Source organism: Lepidochelys kempii, chromosome 19 (genome assembly GCF_965140265.1).
Source record: "Lepidochelys kempii isolate rLepKem1 chromosome 19, rLepKem1.hap2, whole genome shotgun sequence".
In the NCBI taxonomy this organism is placed as follows: domain Eukaryota; kingdom Metazoa; phylum Chordata; order Testudines; family Cheloniidae; genus Lepidochelys; species Lepidochelys kempii.
The window spans coordinates 11,080,259-11,096,977 of record NC_133274.1 but is presented as its reverse complement, the minus strand read 5'-3'; the positions used below and the strand labels follow the sequence as shown (position 1 = coordinate 11,096,977).

The window sequence follows — 16,719 nt, the reverse complement described above, 5'->3', positions numbered from 1 at the left end:
GGGCGCTTCAAGCTGCTTTTTCAGCCAGCCAAGACCTGTCCCTAAGGTCTTCTCCCCCTACTCCCTGATCAGAATTTCACCTGCCACGTCAGGTGTTCAAACCCCTCTGTGGGGTCTGGGTGAAGGTGACGCGACTCAAGCTGGAGGGTGACTTTAATGCAAACTAAAACTAGTTGAGACCCTAGATGATTAATATGGCCACTAAAGGCAATGGGACTGGCCCAGAACTAGGACCCCCGCAGCTGCTGTGCCAAGGCAAGACCAGGTAGGCTGGGGAAGGGTCCCAGGGGGCTGCATCGCGTGCCAAGGAAGACAAGGAGAGAGCAGAGTGCGCAGCAGAAACAGCAACTCCCCCTTAGGAGCTTGCAACAAAGCACTTGTCCTCCCCCCCATGTGCATGGCCTAGGCTGCCTGCTATGGGAACACAGACCCTGGAAGACCAGCCGGTGGGAATCTTAGGTGCCAGGGAGAACCCGCGACTGAGGAATCAGGCAGGACTATCAAGTCTGGCTCTGTGCAGGAGAGACCAGGGATGGCCGCTCCAGAGACTGGCAGAGGGGAAAGAGCGTGGAGCCTGTTTGCCTGTGCAGAGCTGGGCAGGACCCAGACCAGCAGGGGACTGGGGTGGGGAGAGGCATCACAGCCCCAAGATCGGGGTGATGCGTGTGTCCCGCGAAAGGGCCAGAAAGGACACGGCGAGCAGGGACGAAAAAGACTTAACGCTCCTTTGTGTTAATAAACCAAGAGGGCGCCTGGCATTGGAATGGCAGCTGTGTGGGGGTCTGCATGACGGTCATCAACTGGGCAAGTGCTCCTGGCTTCACAAATGAGCTTCTCCCTCCCCAACGCTGGGGGCCAGGACTGAAGTCATTGCAGCTGGAGTAAAGAGCTCACTTTCTTGCGGCCAGCCAGAGGGAAACTGAGGCACAGTAGCACATCCAGACCCAAAGGGGACAACAATGGCCAGTTGCTCTCTTCTGATTGGGTGGACATGGCAATTCCTCCAGTGATGTCAGAATGTCAGCCAATCACTGCTCTCTCTGGGCGTGGGAGTGAAGGCTGTCCTCCCTTGGCCACTTCCCCCCTTGGCAGTGCCGAGTGGGTACCATCTGCCCAGTAGCTCGTGGCCTCTGAATGTAGCCAAGCCCCTTGGTGAATGTGCCAGCCTTCTGTCTGGGTCTGAGTCGGGACCCCTGCAACACCCGCATCCCCAGCTCCACCTGGGAGCAGCCATATCCCTCTTTGCCCTATGAAAAGGCCGAGTGAGCCCTCGCTGGGTGTGCCAGGCCAGCTGGGAGTGACCCCGCGAAGCTGAAAGCTGCTGGCCACCACGTGTCACGCCCAACGGGTCCCATAGCTCCCTGCTGAACTCCCAAAGACCTTTCAGTCCCTTAAGCCCAGCTGCCGCCCACCACAGATCACACGGCCCTGGTGCAAGAACTCTGCTGGGAGGTGGTTAGTGCAACTGGGCTCTTGCCTTTTGCCTCCTCCCTGACATGCTCCCCCTGAGCCAGGCTGCAGCCCCTCAGCACTCTGGTGTTGTCACCAGAGCCGAGGCTGAATGAGGAAGCTAGGCCAGCCTCGGCCCTGGGTCTCATGCAAGTGTCTGAGGTGGAAATGCACCCTCCTCTCCTCAATCTTGTGCAGACACTGATAAGAAGCAGCAAGTGGTTAGCTGGGTTCCTGCTCTACGCACACTTCCCCAGCTAGGCAGTCCTCCAGGCAGTCCTCTGTGGCTCACTGACCAGTGCTGCCCCCAGTCACAGACGGGCAGCCAGGCAGGGTTTGTTCCCGGTGCCGAAGAGCCAGAATCCCCCCAGAGCTCAGCAGGAGCCTGGAGAGGCCGGCGCGAAGGGATCTGCTGGCTACAATAGCACCTCTTCATCTCAGACGCTTCCCACGCCCTTCACAAACCGGCTCCGGGCCTGCTGGGGGCACCGGACAGTGCTGACGGGGACAGGAGACTAGCACCTGCTCAGTCGCAAACACCGGGTGGGTCGTCCTTGGGGTGCTGCCTCGCGGCAGCTGCAGGTGCTGTACTGGAATGAAGGCACATGGCTCTTCTTAGGACATGCTGTAGCCACAAAGCCTCATCCCCTGGCTTGGGTTAAAGCTAATCCTGGCCTGGGCTGATCGAAAACACAGGGCCTCAGAGCTGCTTTGGGGAGAGGGTGATGCCACTGGGCACTAAATTAGCGTAGGGACTCGTCTCGGACAAAGGGCTGGGATCAGCTGGGCCCTCTGATCCCACCGCCCCCACCAGCACGGGACCCCTTCCTGCAGCCAGCATTGCTCCATGCCACCCACAAGTGTGGGGCCTGATTCGCCGCTGTGGAGCCTCCGGTGCCCGTGTATAGGGGGAGTAAAGCACCACCCTGGGGGAGAGCGCGTGGTGAGCTCTGCCTATGGCACTTACAGTGGAAATGCCGGCACACAGGGCCGGGCGGTGAAGACTCAGGGCCCCGGGCATTCCAGCACCAGCTGGCGTGCACCCAAACGCTTTCCATGGGGCATCCCAGCCCGGCGGGATCTCCCAGCTCCGGCAGGAGAGCTGCTCCCACAGTGCCCTGCGCTGTCGCCGGGAGGCAGCTGTGGAGTGTGCGATGGAGTTAGGAGAACTGGCTGACCCAGTGCACCTGCAAGGCCGGTGGCGTCTCATCCACACTGGGTATGGTGTAACCCAGAGCCGAGCAAAACCCTGGCTCCCTGCTGTGGCAACCTACTTGTACGAGTCCTGGAGCAGCGGTGTGAGGTGCCAAGCCATTGCACAGCTGCAAGCTCAAGGCCTAACCTTCTGCAAGACTTGTTCACCTTGCATGGCCAGCACCTGAGTGTGTAGACAACCATGCCCTTGTGGGGGGGGGGAGGGGGTGAATGAACCCCACCTTCCCCCGCTTCCCCATGGCTTCCCTGCCACAGCAGATCGCAGGCTTCCTGCAAGTGGATGTTGCAATGCACCCCAGCTGTTAACTCGGTTGCAACACAAACTCCTTCCTGTGTGAATGAAGGTTCAGCCCCTTCCTATTGTGTGGCATGAAGTAGAAGGGATCTCTCCTATGACCTGCTGCCAAGCTCCAGGCCTGCTAAAACGACACCAGCCGCTGAATATGGGGGCTACATTGACGCTGGTCCTGCTTTGCTATCCATTCCACCGAGGCTCACGGGTCTGCTGCTGAACAAAGAGATGCAGTGCGCTGCCGGGCATCGGTGGCACCTTGGTCTCTCCCAATAGAGGTATGTGGGTGGAATGAACTGGCCCGTGCTGCTATCCGAAAGGTCGTACCAGATGATCTCATGGTCTCTTCTAGCCACTCTAGTGTCTATCTTAGGTTTATTATCAGGCCTTCCAATCCCAACGCGCTTTCTAAACCTGGGCCAAGGTTTTCAACCCCAGAGGCCTAGTGGCAGACTCCTTGGTCCCTGTTGAGGCCCCTTGATAAGTGGTCTGATTTGCAAAGGTGCTGAGCACCTTGCAGTCCACTGGAGCTTCAGGGCATGCAGCACTTTGCTAAAGTGCCTAGGGGAATCAGGCAGCTCCAAGATTTTCAACCTTGACTAACTTCGGGGGCCTCAGCTTCTGGGCTCCCAGCTGGAGACCCTTTCGAGGGGGCTGATTTTTCAGAGGGCTCTTTCTGGAAATCCAGGTCCCTTTACAGTGACTCAGGTTGGGACCCAAAAATTCAGGCACCTCCCAGATCACTAGTCACGTCTGAAATTCTTGGCCTCAGGGTCCTTTGCAAATCCCAGCACCTTGGTATATACACAGCCGCAGCACCGCTGCAATGGAGAGTGGCAGCCATCCGCAACAAGGGACAGGACACAGAGGTAATGGGGTAACAGGAAGTAGAACAGGGAGGCGAATACAGAAGCTGATGCTCCAGAAATGCTGTCTGAGGCGGGGGGGGGGGGGACTCATCCGGAACCTTTAGCTGCCTTAGAGGTTTTTAAGGTCCAGCTTGACAAAGCCCTGGCTGGGATGATTTAGTTGGTGTTGGTCCTGCTTTGAGCAGGGGGTTGGACTAGATACCTCCTGCGGTCTCTTCCAACCCTGATCTTCTATGATTCTACCCCTGTAGGCAGGAGGGCTATGGGACGGGCTCAGAGTCCCTCTCTTTGAGCTCATGAGGTAGCAGCAGTCCTGGGGCTCTTTGCACCGGCTTCACATTTGCCATACAGGTCTTTAAACCGCACCCCTAAAAATAACCACCAGGCGTGCAAAAAATAGCACCTGATTAGTGCCGAAAATACCCCGGCGCCTCGTGTTCTAGTCCCAGAGGCTGGATCGTCTCGGCAGACAGGGAGACAGCAGCCAGAATTGGGCTGGGGGAGGGGATGTATACAGCGCTGGTCACTGGGGTTATTTTGAAGCTGGAAATGTGGTAAGTGCACGCATCCTCAGGCTGATCAGCAGCAGGTTCCTCTCCCCAGCTCGCCCAAAAACAGAATCAGGGACTTGGTTTGTTCACACTGCAGCCAACTTCTGTTTTGCAATGCTTCCCCTCCCCTCCCCTCCCCGCACTCCCATTCCCTCCCAGCGGCCTCGGGGTGCTGGAAGGGGAGAACTGGGGTGAGCAGCCCCTGCTTGTGATCCCCTTCAAGTCACAAGGCCTAAGCCTTCTCCTGCACGGCTAAAGGCTCACAGCCTGGCCCAGCTGCCAATCGTCCTGGGTTTCCATGCCGACTCCGTGGTTCCCAGGGCCCCCGGGTGTTTTTACAGGGAGTTTAGCACATCTGGAAGGGACCGGAGCTGGACGGAGCAGGGGATGCAGCTTTGCCTATGTTGTCCTGCCAGTGGGTCTCCGCCCTGCCCTGGAGGTGCCGCCTCTAGGGATAAACAGAGTTTAGTCCATGGCCTCTTGGCTCTGGGTGCAGGCTGGGAGGCTGATTCGAGCTCATGAAGCTCGTCTAGTAGAACTGTTCGGAGCTCGCTGACTTGCTCCGGAGGCCTGGTCCCTGCCTTAGCCCTGAGCCCACCCCGCCTCTCCCGACTCAGCATTTTCTGAAGTGCCCTTTTCCAAGGGGAGCTTTGCACGCCTCTTCCTCCAAAGTCTCCAGGCTCCCGGCCCACTCGCAGGCTCCTTTTCAAAGCCCAGCTCTGTCCGCACGCCGGACCGTGTCCTGCTGAGTAACAGAGCTCTGGGCCGTGCCCTGACCCCCCTGCTGCCCCTCTGCTCTGGCCTGAGACACGTGCTGACACTCTCGGGCTGAGCCCTGTTATTCTCCAGTTATTCCCTATGGACGGAACCGGAACATCCCCTGCACCCAAGTCAGAAGGCCAGGCTGGTGTCAAGCAGCATGGCTCCATGGCACCCAGCGCCCATTTACACCAGGTCTGGCTCAGAACATGGGGTGACATCGGGAGCATGCTGCTGGCCAAACAATGCACCTAACTGACCCCATTGCTGGCAGAATGAGCGTTCGGACTGTTCTCCCAGTGCGTCCACAGCCGGTCAGTTCCATTACCCATCCGCACGTGGGTAGGAGGAGGTCTAAGGCAGTCTAACTCACGTATCACCCCATAACATTCCCCGGGATGTCCCAGTCATCCCCGCCCCTTTTGGGCTACAGGGGGTTGGGCATCGTCTTCCCTCTGCTACAGTCAGAGTTTAAAAAGGGCGAGGTGCTGTGTCACAGAGTGATGTGGGGTGATTCCTGAGTGCCTGGGTTGCAAAGGGCTTTGGGATCCTTTGTTATGAACACTGATTTAGGAGCTATTGTCATTAGTAATTGTGTGTGGCCATCAAGAGGCTCCAGCTGAACTCAGGAGAAAGGATGGTCCAGTGGTTAGTGTTCTCACCTGGGACTCTGGCAACCTGGGTTCAGTACCCAGCTTTGCTGCTGACCTTGGGCAAGTCACTTAGTTGCTCTGTGCCTCTGTTTCCCTAGCTGTGATATGAGGCTAATAGCACACCAGGGTGTAGTGAAGCTGAATATATTTAAGCGTGTGAGTTACCCCCATTACTGCAGTATTGGGGAGCAGATTAGGACATAATATAGATCAGGGTGCTAGGCACTGTATGTGCCCATAGTTAGTGCCCCTGCTCCAAACTGCTGACAATCTAAATAGGCCAGACAGACAAAGAGGAGGAGGGGAAACTGAGGCACAGAGCGGGGAAGTGACTTGTCTAAGGTCACTCAGCTAGTCAGTGGCAGAGCAGGAAATAGGCCTCAGGTGTCCTGTCACCCAGTGCAGTGGGGGTCACACTGCCTCTGATGGTTTTCTAATGGCCTGATTCTCTTCTCACTCAGACGGGTATAACTCAGGGGTATAACCCAAGGCCAGCGGGATCAGACTTGTGTCTCCATAGAATCATAGAATCATAGAATATCAGGGTTGGAAGGGACCCCAGAAGGTCATCTAGTCCAACCCCCTGCTCCACTCTGTCTCCTCCGTTGATTCTATTAGTGAATGAAACAAACAGCCCCCATCTGGGACAGGGGAAGAGAGCCATGGCTCAGGCACTCTCCACAACTGCACCTGGCCTTTCAGGAGTTCCTGGTGCAGGCAGGTGAGGGCACCTGCTCAGAGTTTCCCCAGGTGAGCAGTTCATCTTTGAGGAGAGATCAAAGCCCCTCCAGCTGTCAGCAGAGCCTTATTTCCAAGAGGGAGCCTGGTGAGTCCGGCTGTGGAGTCATGCACCAGCCACCTCTTTCAGTTACCCACCCCAGACAAGTGATTCGAATCTCCTCCTGCTGGGAGCAGAGGAGCCCTGCAGGGCTGGGGGTGGGGAGCCCTTTCCCTTAACCCCCTTCTCCCCAAAAGAGCCCCTTCCAGAGTTCTCCCTGGACTGTCCCACAAGGCACCGTGAGTTCGGAGCAACCCCAGGGAAGGGGCAGCCCCTGGGTCTGGGTGGGACAGCTGCCCCTTCCCCTGACTCCGCAGTTCACAACGGAGCTGGGCTGCCTTCGAGTTATCACAGCTCCAAGCGGTGTGACCGCCTGCCTGGAATTTCACACGGGCCCAGGCCATGGGGCAATGCTGCGGAGAGGGGACCTCACCGGCCCACCCACAGCCCCCCTGCAGAAAAATGGGGGGTCGGGGGGGGAAGTGGAGCAAAAGGAAGGCGGGAGCTATGCACAGAGAGCCCCACCATGCACATCCCTGGGGCGTTGTTTCCTACTGCATCGACTGCTAGCCCCTGGGGGTAGGGCCCTTCTTTTTGTGCTGTGTTTTGTGCAGCACCTAGTGCAACGGGGTCTTGGTCCATGACTGAGGTGCCTAGGAATTACCGTAATACACCTAATAGCAATAAAAATGTACAGCGCCTGGCACAATGGGGGCTGGTCCGTCACTGGTGCTCCTAAGCATTACAGCAATAACGTGCCCATAGTAAGAGTCCCTTCCCCAAACAGCTGACAATCTAATAGACAGGACAGAGAAAGAGCAGGAAGGGAAACCGAGTCACAGAGGAGGGACGTGACTTGCCCAAGGTCCCACAGCTAGTCAATGGCAGAGCAGGGAATAGGACACACCTGGCTCTGATGGTTTTCTAATGGCCTGATTCTCCTCGCAACTCAAGAGTGGCTCCCCTAAAGCCAGCAGGGTCTCCCGTCTGAGTGCGGCATTGGGCGTTTTGGAGCCTGGGGTTGCTAATGCTGGGGTCCTTGGGTCGTGTCTATGTCGGGGTGTCGGCATGTCTAAGATTGGGGCTGCCTGGATGGGAGCTGTTTGCTGCAGTGCAGCTCTGGGCTCCAGCCTGGGTGTTTTCACTGGTTTTCTCCAGCATCCGAGTGGTTACTGAATCGCAGCTCTGACCAGCTTCACACCTCTGCAGAAGTGCCTCTGAGGTTTTCACTGGTTTTCTCCAGCCTTGGTGTTGTCACTGGTTTTCTCCAGCATCCAGGCATCAGCACGGTGGGCTGTGACTGTCCCAGCTCCCAGGCACTGAGCAGAGCTGGGCCTGACCGGGAACCTGCCGGGTTGAACCTTGGTGCCGTGGGGAGCGCTGGTGGCAATTCAGCCGGTGGCGTCCTTCCTTCCGGGCAGGTTCTGAACCGTCCAGGGGCTGCTGTGCTGCCCGAGGCCTTTGGAGAGAGCTGTGCAAAAAGGCTCCTGGGGGCCTTGCACTCATCAGAACCCCAGAAGCACTTCCTGCAGAGGTGTGAAACTGGTCAGGGCTGAGGTTAAACACCTACCTTCCCACTGCTGTCCTGGCGAAGGAAATCCTTTTGCACTTCCCCTCCAGAGATAACCATTGTCTGGCTGCTAACACAGAACAGCTGCATTCCACCCCAGAAGTGGCTGCAGTGCAGAGATGGGCCTACAAAGCGAGTTGAGATTCTTCTGGGGGAAAGATGCAATACTGATTTGTGATGGTGATGGTTGTATTGTGCAATGAAGGTCTTGTTTTCCATGCCCTCTCTGAGTGGTATCACCCCACCCCCACTGTGCTGAGAACCAGCCCAAGGATCTGCATCCTGTAAGTCCCCTTAAGCAGTGAGTCCCCTTTGTATAGCCTCTCTCCTGGAGGGGGGGAGATTTCATCCTGTATTCAGTTTTGAATCAGTTCCCTTCCCCCACACCTCCTATATTTCTTTGCAGGAAAGATACCCCATTTCCAGAGTGGAAGGGGAAGAATTGCATTAGTGCTTGGGAGTGATTTGTACTGGTTTGTTATGGGCTTTGGGTTGTGTCATAAATATAGGGGGAAGGGTAGCAACCTTTATGTATGTGGTAGCATAAAATCCTACCGCAGCCACCATGCCAGGGTTCCCCCACCCCACTCTGAACCAGTACAGCTGCCAAGGAGGGATTTTATGCTACTGCATATATAAAGGTTGCTACCATTCCCCCTATATTTATGACAGGTTGGCTTTAATGAGTTTAGATCCGGATGCTCAAAGGTAGTCAGGCTTCTAGCTATCACTGAAATCTGGGCCTCAGTGCTCATGACAGAAGCTGGACTGAAATCCACTGCAGAAAATCCAAATGAAACATTTCATTTTGGGTCCAACAAAGCCTGAGTTGACATTGTTTTTGGACTCCTCGATGTGCTGAAAATCTCCAGCGCTTTTGGTTTTGGTTCAAATTGAAACCTTTCTTTTTTAATTTTTTTTTAAATCTTTTGGAATGACCAGTGAACCGAGAGACCCTGTTATTCACCCAGCTCTCTACAGGACGGGCACCACACCTGGGCAAGCTCCCACCAGGTGCTGCCCCCCTACTCCTGTGCCTCAAACCTGTGCCGGTGACATGTCCTCTAGCAACAAGTGGAGAGGGGAGTCCCCTTCGCTCATTCAGCCCGTGCTCTCCCAAGGGGTCAAGCCAGGTGGGTTGGGCACTGGATTGGGAATCATGGGGGTCACTGACCTGCTCGGCAATCTTAGGGGAGTCACTTCACCTCTCAGCCACTAACTACCTGGCATTAGGAAGGACCCTGTGAGCGGGTTATTTCACAGTTACCCATTGTGGGGTTTCTTGCAGCGGGTGCTCGCTCCTAGAGTAGAGGCAAGCAACTGGGCTACCGAGTCTGATCCTGCTTAACTCCCATTGAAATCCGTGGGATTTTTGAATGCATTTGAAATCAATGGGAGTTAGGGGTCTGGATCCCTTTGAGGAGCTGGGTCTAGGTGCTAGGGTGACCAGATGTCCCGATTTTATAGGGACAGTCCCGATATTTGGGGCTTTTTCTTACATAGGCTGCTATTCCACCCCACCCCCCTCCCGATTTTTCACACTTGCTGTCTGGTCACCCTACCCGGTGCCCAGAGGTCGCATTAACAGGTGGTCCTAGGGTTCCCTCAGCCCCCCGCCTATCTATTCGTTTTTGATATAGCCACACCCTGGAATGGTTTGATTGGCAGGCACTCCCCCCGCCCCCCAGCTGCGGCCAATGCCCAGCGCTGCGTCGCCCGAACTCCCTTCGCTCTCAGAAGACACCGGCCGGGCCAGGTCGGCGGGACCCTAGAGCTGCAGCTCCCCAGTGACCCGCGGGTCAGGGGAGATGTGGGGCAGGGAGGGGTTAGGAGCTCTGCGATCTGCCCCTGCCGTGGGCAGCCGGAGGTGATTGGGGTGGTGTGCGCTCAGGAAGGACTTTCAACCCCAACCCCCCCCCCCGCCCCCCAGCCCCGAGAAGCTCCTGATTGACAGAACCCCCGGCAGCCGCAATCAATGACTGGGTGGGACCGAGCGGCGGGGGCTCGTCCACCAGCCGAGGAGGGTTTGCTGGGAGCCCGGAGCGCTCTGGCTCCCACTCGCCCAGTTAAGCCTTGCTGAGCGGGGGGAGCAGCAGAAGGGGGCTGGCTGCGGGCTGCCCGCCGGTCAGAAGGACTGAAGAGACAGGGAAAGGGGCAGCGCGCTGTGCCCTGCCCGCCCCCTTGCCAAGGGGCAGATCAGCCCGGTGCCCGCAGGCGGGAGCCGCGCGGCAGGCGCCAAAGGTAAGGCGAGTCCCGGGGAGGGGCGCAGCCGGGGCCGAGGGCCCTGGAGGGAGGCGGCGGGGGCTGCGTGTGTTTGAAGCCAGCGAGCTGGGGGGTGAGGTCTCTCCGGTTCCCCGCAGGAAGCGGGCATGTGCGGGGGGATCTGTCTGAATCCCCCTCGGATGGGCATCGCGCTCCGGGAGCTGCGGCGCGATGGAGGGGTGGATGGAGGGGGGGGCTGGTGTCTCCCCCCTTTTCCTGGGGGCTGCTCGTTCGTGGATGCGGGGGAGGAAGGAAGGCGACCTCCTTGCAACCTCCGGGGGCTGCCTGGGGCTCCCCCCCGGTGAAACAAACGAGGCTCGCTTAATTCCTGGCTCCGCCGCCCCGATCCCCCCCTGACCCCCATGTAAATCCGGCCTAGTCCCCGGCGCCAGAGGGGAGCGAAGCCCCCGCTCCGCTTTGCTAGGTCTTAATCGGCAGCATCAACAGAAGGATGTTGCAAAAGCAAAGAGCTTGTTTTCCTGCCTGGTCTGGACCTGGGGGGCGGGGGGATGAAGCGGGTGTCACTTTCCTTCCAGCCATGATTCGGGTGGCAGCCCTGATATTATGGCTATGCCTGGGCAGGAGACACCCCTTTAGTCCTCGCAGTTCAGATGATTTTACCCTTTCGGGGGTGGGGGGCTGTATCTCCAAACCCCCCGCCCCCATCCAGGAAAATGCTTGCATGGTGACCGTCCCATCCCCAGCCACTGAGAGGACTGGTCCTTGGAACCACCCCCACACATCACTGTCCCCTGGCTGTGTGTGTGTGTGTGTGGGGGGGGGGGGGGGATTAGCTCTGGGAGTGAGATCCCAAGGGCCCCCAGAAGGGATGCTGACTCTGTGTCTGGGAAAGGGGCCTTCAGCTCAGTCTCTGGTCCCGTTTTTTCTGAGTTTATTTCTCTGCACTAACTCCTGGTGGTGGCTCAGCTGGGAGCAGGAACTTGCAGCTTCCTGTCAAAGTCCCTTCCCCGCCCCCCCGCCTGTGGGGAAGGGGGTTCGCTTCCCCTCCCCGCGCTGGGCCCAGTTCTGGATTGTATGTGTGCGTCCCCCCTGCTCCCCTAGGCCGATTTCCTCCTCCTTTGCAGCCCCTCAGATCCGGGAATTGCTCTTCTTCCAGCGGAAATCCTGCTTTTCCCAGCCAGCAGGCGAGAGCAAGGGATGGGGGGGTGGCGAGAGGTTACCATGGCTACCCCTGTAATGTGCTTTTCCTTTAGGCCGTTACTAATAGTGCACTTCCTCTTTCTTGTGGGAAGGGTGTGCGCCTGTGGATTGTTCTGCGTGTCACGGGGCTGTGTTTAATGGGCCCAGGTCAGACGCTCAGAGCCAAGGGCTGATGTTTGCAAGGGCTCAGATGCTGACCTTTGGCGACCCAGGCTGGTCCCTTTTACAGATGCTCTGGTCTCACGCTGGTGCACGATCAGGATCTGTCCCCCGGGGGAGGGCCGTGGTCCTGGGGGTGAAAGGCTTGACGCCACCCTGCCCTTGTCCCCTTCTTATCATAGAATATCAGGGTTGGAAGGGACCTCAGGAGGTCATCTAGTCCAACCCCCTGCTCAAAGCAGGGCCAATCCTGAATTTTTGCCCCAGATCCCTAAATGGCCCCCTTAAGGATTGAACTCACAACCCTGGGTTTAGCAGGCCAATGCTCAAACCACCAAGCTCGCCCGCAGAAGGGGTGCTCCTTTGAGCCAGTGGGCTTGTGGCGACTCGGGGCTGTGACACAGGGAAGAGTTGTTGGCAGCATCCGAGCAACAAAGGTGTCCGGGGGAAGGAGACCTCCGGCCCCTCGGGTACACTAGGGTAGCCCCATCGACTCTCCTGGAGTCACTCTGTTTACACTGTAGATGCTCCCTGCCTGTTTAGGGACAGATGCAGCAGCAGGGTGAGTTTCTGGCTGCCTGACCTGAACAGAAGGCCCTTCAGGAGCGCCAAGAGGGATGTCCCTGTGACCCGTTTGCTCCTTGGCTCCTCTGCTCAGGCTGCCAATAAGAGCTCCAGGTGATGCCAGGCCAAGGGCTGCTGCCACCTTATTTCCTACGGAGGTCACAGAACAGCTGTCAGGTGGTGACAGCCGGCTGGGACAGAAAGGTACAACTTGAGGCCAGGGCTGGGATGGCAAATACTGGCTGTGGGGAGCCCCTCTGCCCGTTACTAAAGCTCTAATTTATTTCCACACTGAGAACCACTCCTCTTTGGGCCAAGTTCTCCTTTCCCAGGTTTCACCCTCTTCCTCATTCGATTTGCTGCTGTTTTGAATTGAATGAACTCCCGCCTCGCTCAAAAATCCTTATCCCTGTTCTACCTGGTATTGTCCCCTTCCCCATGCCCACAACAGAGCCTCTAGAATAATAGCCAGGTGGCTAGTATTTCCCTGCTGACTGGAACAGGCTGGCAGAGTCTGCTTGAAACCTCCCACGCTGGTAGCAGGTGTCCTTCTGGCTGATGAAGGGCAAAGTGGGTAGTGGAGACTCACAGGAGCAGATTCCTCATTAGTGCATACAGAACTGAGGGGGATGGTAGCCCATAGCGGGGCTCCATCTGAGACTGAACCCCTTTTGTGCCAGATGCGCACAGACACTGTGAGAGACTGTCCCTGCCCCAAAGAGCTTGCAGCCTAAACAGGCAAAGAGTGGAAGAATGGTAATATCTTCCCATTTTACAGATCAAATGTTGAGGCCCAGAGCGATTCCCTCACTTGGTCAGGGTCACACATGAAATCCTTGGTGGATCAGGGAACTGGCCCCAGATCTCCTGCATCCCACTCCAGTGCCTTAACCACAAAGTCGTACTTCCTGTCCAAGGGGTTCTCTACAGAGATGATTCAGGGCGTGGGCTGAGCAGTCTGGAGGGAGGAACTCCAGGAACAGCCAAGTGGAGGGCGAAGGTTTAAATGGAACTTTGTTACCTTACAACAAAAATTATAGCTGTTTCTATTGCAGTAGGGTCATAGGACCGCCTCAGGGATCAGGGTCCTGATGTGCTAGGCACTTGCAAATAAGTAAGAAAAAAGACAGTCCCATCCTGGAGAGCTCACAATCTAGGATTTAGTGAATATGCAACAGTGAATAAATAGAGGGTGGAAGGACAAGCTAACAACAAAGGCGGGTGCATGAGTCATGGTGGTCACGCAGGTTGAACCCCAGGGAAGGGGTCCTTGTGATACTCTGATATTATGAGCCTGGTGCGAGAATCTCGATAGAACAGAATCACGTGTTGACCTGGACCAGAGTGGGGAAAAGCACCTGCTGAGAGCAGGGAGCTACAAGCGCTCTATGAACGTGGGGAAGGAGCCATGCAGGCCCCTCTGGGAGCGGGGCATGCAGGGATTATTGAACCCATTTCGTGGTGGGTGGGGAACAAGTCTCTGAAGTTGAGTGATTTGCCTAAAGTCACCCAGTGAGCCACTGTTAGAGGTCGGAGCAGAACCCAGGAGTCCTGACTCCCTGTCTCCTGCCCTAACCACTAGGCCTGCCTCCCTCTCAAGGAAGGGATTGCTGCCTTCTACGTAAAGAAGAAGGCTGTCCTGCACCTCATACTCAGCCACAGCCCCTCTGGACTTTGGGGGGAGTTTAGCCTGGGCTGGGTGCTCAGGACCAGGTGTGGCGTGAGATCCTGAGGGCAGTGAGGTGATGGGAAGCCCAGAAATTCTTCTGCCTTAAAGGAGCAATGGGCTTTAGCAAGAACATGGCTTCCTTAGATGAGTCCCAAACATGGACACCCCAGATTTCAGGGTGGTCTGGATTCAAACTCTGCTGTCTCAGATCTGCTAAAACTAAGAATCCATTCCCATGCCGGGATGGTGCAAGACCTTTGGGTCAGTCGGGGCAGGAGGGGGCTGGAGAGTTATGCAGCAGGAAAAGCATTTATGGGCTCACCGAGGCTCTGCTGAGCTGCGGTCTGTCGCACGAGCGTGCTGTAGTTATGCGGGGGAGGGGGAGAACGGAAGTAGCTGTGTACACACCTCGCTGAGCGCAGTGCTTGGGTCCCAGGCTTCTCCCATGCAGTTTAGCTGGGACAGAGGGGCAAGAAAGCCCAGGCTGGCCTATAAAACTCCCTGCGGGGTCTTAATTGTGTGTTTCTCTGAGTTTATTTCTCAAGCCCTGATTTTTTTATTCCCCCCCCCCCTTCCTCCTTGATGTTTTTGAGACAATTTCCCCCCTTCTTTTCCTCAGGGGTAAATGCTGAGTCCCACCCACCTGTAGATCCGAGCTCGGCCAGCTGCCCACTCCCAGCCCTGAGGCTCGTGCTGAGGGGGATCTTTAGGAATGAGGCCGTGACATTGTCCCTGCTCACCCCACAGCAACTGTTGTATATGTGTGACTGGCCTCCCGCAGCACGCCCCTAGGCATTTCCCTAACAGCCAGGACTCGGCAAGAAGCAGAGCAAGGCAGGCTCTGAAGGAGCGTTCGTTTCTGTGGAGCGACCCTACAGTTCCATCGCTGGCCAGAACTGAACCTGGGACGTCTGGCCCCAAAGCCTCTTATTTGAGCTAAAGGGCCAACTCCGATAGCTGGGCACAGTAGCAGGCCTCGATGCCATGTGGATCCCAGAGGTGGGGATCTGTACCGCACTTTGCCACTCTGCTATATTAATGCCCGCGCTTTATCTCAGGCCCTGCTGTTACTCAGCAGTGTGGTTACCGTAACGTGCAGCCATCCCTGGTGTGCCACGTTCATAGACCTCGCCAGGCTGTTTAGGAGCAAGGGGGAAGCAGAAGGCAAGGGAAGGGAGTGGGTCCAGCTTTTCTTCTCCCTGTTCCCAGCACGAAGAGAGGCAGTTGCCTCCCCCAGGGGCTGGAAGTTGCATTTCCATCTTGGGGAATGAAGAGCAGCCCATGAGAAGGAATCCCTGGTAAAACAATGCCTTGTCTCTAGATGTCTCCTCTGTAGCAGGCTGGGGAAATGGAAGATCAGTGCAGCTTTTGTGGCTAGCCAGCCCTTGTGTCTGTCTGTCTGTCTGTCTGGGGATTTTCAGCAAGAGGCCAAAGGGTACAATTGGGGCACATGCCCACGAGGGACCAGCTGGAGACCCAGCAACCACAGTGTTTCATCAAGGGCCATCCGATGGCAAAGGATGCTGTCACCATAGGCTGGGTTCAGACTAGGACACTTGGCAGCAGGAGGCCCCCACCCCCGAGCTTTGTAGGCCCTGCAGGAAAGGACCTGGTCTGGTCTCCAGCCTGCTGCTCCCTTCTCTAACTCCTTTGGTTACCAGATGGACATATCTGTCCTTGCAGCCTGAGCCATTGGCCAGATCTATATGCTGGACTTGTCATGGACTGACCACACAGGGCGCTGCCCGTCCTTTTCTCTTGCTGACTCGTTAACGTAACACACGTTTTCCATGTGTCTGTGTCCACCCACCCAGGCAACTGTCTAATGCTTCCTGAATGTGGCACTGGGTGCTGTGAAGACTGGAGAAACAGGTCCTCGATGCCAGGAAGGAAACCCTAAGGGCTATTCCCAAAGCCCCATAATTTTCCCAGGCTGCCCTGGAAAGGGGAGGGTAACAGGGTGATGGGTTTTGTTCCTGGCTCACCACGTGACCTCAGCCAAGTCGTCTATTTGCCATGCCTTGTTTTCCCCAGTGGCAAGAGAGGGCTAGCAATCCTACCTGCCTCTCGTGCCATTCAGCCCTTGAGGCCAGATGTCAAAAGGTAATTTACCTTTTTAAAAGTCTGGGCCGTGGAGATCCACGGCTGGGCCGGGGGGTGGTAGGGAGCCTGGTGGGCTCTGAGTTGAGCAGGGAAGCGGCTCCCAAACGCGTCAGCGTTCTCAGTTCCTCTTAGCCCAGACGTGACTCTGTGAGGCGAGGCTGGCGTGGGGGGTCTGTGTGGGGTGATAACGCTGCCATGGGGCTGGCTGTTGGGTGGTGCTCTGGACACTGGGTAATGTGTGTGCAGCATGTCGATTTTAGCCTGTGGGTTTTATGGCACGATCTCTCTCCCCCGCCCTGCGGTGGTGCTGGCATACCTGGGGGCACCAGCCGCCCATCCAGATCCAAAGGGTGTGGGCCGTGCGGGGAGCAGGCTGTGGGAGAGGGGCAGTCCTGCCAAAAGGCTCCCCCACCCCCCTGTTCCCCAAGCGTGGCACCATCCCTCCTGCTCTTGCGTTGATTTTGGGTGGAGTTGCTCTGGTGTAGCTGAGAGCAGCATTTGGCCCTATCCACCCTGGGAGCGTGAGACCTGGGCTGACGACAGCCAGAATCCAGCCCCCGGATGGCCTGGGCCGCCAAACTGATGTGCTTTGGGTTCACTGAGTTCTCTGTGCATGGTTTCCCTGGCCTGGCCTTCGTGGCCCCCCATGTACACCCTTCCCTACC

The 16,719-nt window shown here is 56.9% G+C and overlaps 1 protein-coding gene across 4 annotated transcripts in view; it reads left to right on the top strand.

The window, feature by feature from the left end:
- Positions 1–3,096: 3,096 nt before the first annotated feature.
- Positions 3,097–16,719, top strand: part of FGR (FGR proto-oncogene, Src family tyrosine kinase) — a 50,377-nt gene continuing 36,754 nt past the window's right edge. Inside the window, exon 1 of one of the 4 annotated variants that reach the window (XM_073317456.1) lies at positions 3,097–3,234. The gene's annotated coding sequence lies outside the window, so the exon portion shown is untranslated. Of the gene's footprint in view, positions 3,235–9,852; positions 10,378–14,799; positions 14,951–16,719 lie in introns of those variants that run through there. The other 3 variants (XM_073317460.1, XM_073317455.1, XM_073317459.1) reach the window with 3 other exon arrangements.